Source organism: Mandrillus leucophaeus, unplaced genomic scaffold (assembly GCF_000951045.1).
Source record: "Mandrillus leucophaeus isolate KB7577 unplaced genomic scaffold, Mleu.le_1.0 Scaffold651, whole genome shotgun sequence".
NCBI lineage: Eukaryota > Metazoa > Chordata > Mammalia > Primates > Cercopithecidae > Mandrillus > Mandrillus leucophaeus.
Genome location: NW_012107042.1, coordinates 527,554 through 529,920, shown reverse-complemented (window position 1 = coordinate 529,920; position 2,367 = coordinate 527,554). Strand labels below are relative to the sequence as shown.

The 2,367-nt window shown below is 40.3% G+C and overlaps 1 long non-coding RNA gene across 1 annotated transcript in view; it reads left to right on the top strand.

The window, feature by feature from the left end:
* Positions 1 to 840, top strand: part of LOC105554631 — a 13,424-nt gene extending 12,584 nt beyond the window's left edge. The window contains exon 2 of the long non-coding RNA XR_001008355.1: positions 591 to 840. This is a non-coding gene — a long non-coding RNA (uncharacterized LOC105554631). The remainder of the gene's footprint in view (positions 1 to 590) is intronic.
* The last annotated feature ends 1,527 nt before the right edge of the window (positions 841 to 2,367 follow it).

Genomic DNA, 2,367 nt, shown 5'->3' with positions numbered 1-2,367 from the left:
TCATTCCTACAGATCATCTGGCTTAGAGGTCTTCATTTATAATGGAGGAATCCTTCTATCAGGAAACACACCAATTATTCCATTTAACTGAAAGTTGAGATGGCCTCATAGCTATTTTGAGGTCTTCCATTGAACCAATGGGCAATTAAGGGAGTTACATACTGGCTTGAGTGATTGGCCCTGATTACCAAGGAGAAATAGTGTTGCTGATGCAAAATGTGGGCAAAGAAGATTAGACCTGGACCTTAGGGCATTCTCAGGGTGGGGTGGGTCTCTTGGTATTTCTATGTCCAACAGTAAAAGTTAATGGAAGATCATAGCAACTCTATAAAAATGAGATCACTAAGGCCTCAGATCCTTCAGGAATAAAATTTTAGGTCATTCCGCCAGATACAGAACCCTGATCAGCTGAGAGGGTGGCTGAGGGCAAAGGTAGCAATGAAACAGGTAGTGAAAGAAGGGAGTTATAAATATTAATGATGGTCTCTGACTAGTTATAGTAAAGAAGACTGTAGTAAATATGCATACTTTAGTCTCTGCTTGTATTTGTATATATGAATCAATTTCAGTTTTATTTCTCTTTTCTCCAGCTATTTTACATAAGGAAAGTGGATGGTGATTAACCTCAGAGTCTCCAGGGACAAACTATCCAGGACTGTGACTGAAATAGAAGAGGAATTAACATCATTCAGAACTGAACACGGTGACTGAGGGGAGTTTGTGTCTCCCGTTTTAGGAAAGAAGATGAGAACATGTATGCAGGAGAGTCATGTACTGTATATTAGGCTGTTATTTGAAAAGTTAGAGGTGCCCACTAAAAACCGCTCAGCAATTTTCTTGAAGACCTCAGTGCTCGTGTTGTTCTTTCCTCTGTATGTTTTCCTCTCTCCTGCCCTTCTCAGAAAGAGTCAACAGCAGAAGCCATTGACCCTGTTCAAATTACAGAAGAGTCCTTTTTGAATTTATGGAAATCCTGAAATATTAAAATTGTGCCAAATAGTGTTATAGATTTTATTTTTATTTTTATTTTTTGAGAGAAGGTCTGGCACTGCATGCAGGCTGGAGTGCAGTGGGATGATCTCAGTTCACTGCAACCTTGACCTCCGAGGCTCAAGTGATCCTCTCACCTCAGCCCCCCAAGTAGCTTGGACTACAGGTACATGCCAACACACCTGGCTAATTTTTGTACTTTTTGTAGAGACAAAAAGTCTACATGTTGTCATGTTGCCCAGGCTGGTCTCAAACTCTTGGGCTCAAGTGATATACCCGCCTCGGCCTCCCAAAGTGCTGTTATTACAGGTGTGAGCCACCAAACCCAGCCTCATGTTATGACTTTCCAACCAGAATTTAGTGTTAACAAAGTAATCACAAATGTAATATATTAGTTTGAAATTAGTAATGCCCACCAGATTCAATCACTAAAAAATGTGATGTCATTAAAAACCATTTTCCTACATGGAAAAAAGAGCCAACTTCTGTCCCAAGCAGGTTGAATTATCACAATTTCCTAATAAGCAGAGTCCAACTTCCTAATTCAAACCCTCAAACTCATTGTTAAATAAGCCCAGAGGAGTTGGACATTTTCCATCACGCATGTGGGAAGAGAGAAGAAGACCAATGATACTCTTCAGATTTAACAGGTAACCCTTAAAAGTACCTGTTAAGAATACAGAGATGACCATGACAACACTATCACCAGAGCAACAACTATCAACTAACATAACCATGTAGAAATAATGTCCTTTTTGTGGGTCTTCTTTTCTTCCTTTTTTCTTTTTTTTTTTCTTTTTTGGTGCAAGACATGGCAACAGTTTCTAAAGTCTATGTTCACATGATATTTGCAAGAAAAGGCTTATTTTAATGACAGCACAAGTGGGTAACTGTTACAGATACTCACATGACCCTGCACTTTCCATTTCACAGCAGAGGGCAGGATTGTGGTGACCACTCTCAAGTTACCATCATCACGAATCAGCTTATTTAAAAGTTTATTGTGATTATAGATAATCTAAAATATTTTATTTAAAATAGATTATTTAGAATCAATTATTTTAAATACTTTGTGATGTAGAACATTCTCTCTGGTCAGGTGTGGTGGTTCACGCCTGTAATCCCAGCACTTTGGGAGGCCAAGACGGGAGGATTGCTTGAGCCCAGGAGTTTGAGACCGGCCTACACAACATAGTGAGACCCCATCTCTATTAAAAACACATAAATGAGCTGGGTGTAGTAGCTTGCATCTGTAGCCCCAGCTACTCAGGAGGCTGAGGTGGGAGGATCACTCGAGCCCAGGAGGTTGAGGCTGCAGGGCTGTGATCGCACTACTGCATTCCAGCCTGGGTGACAAAGTGAGACTGTCTCAAAAAA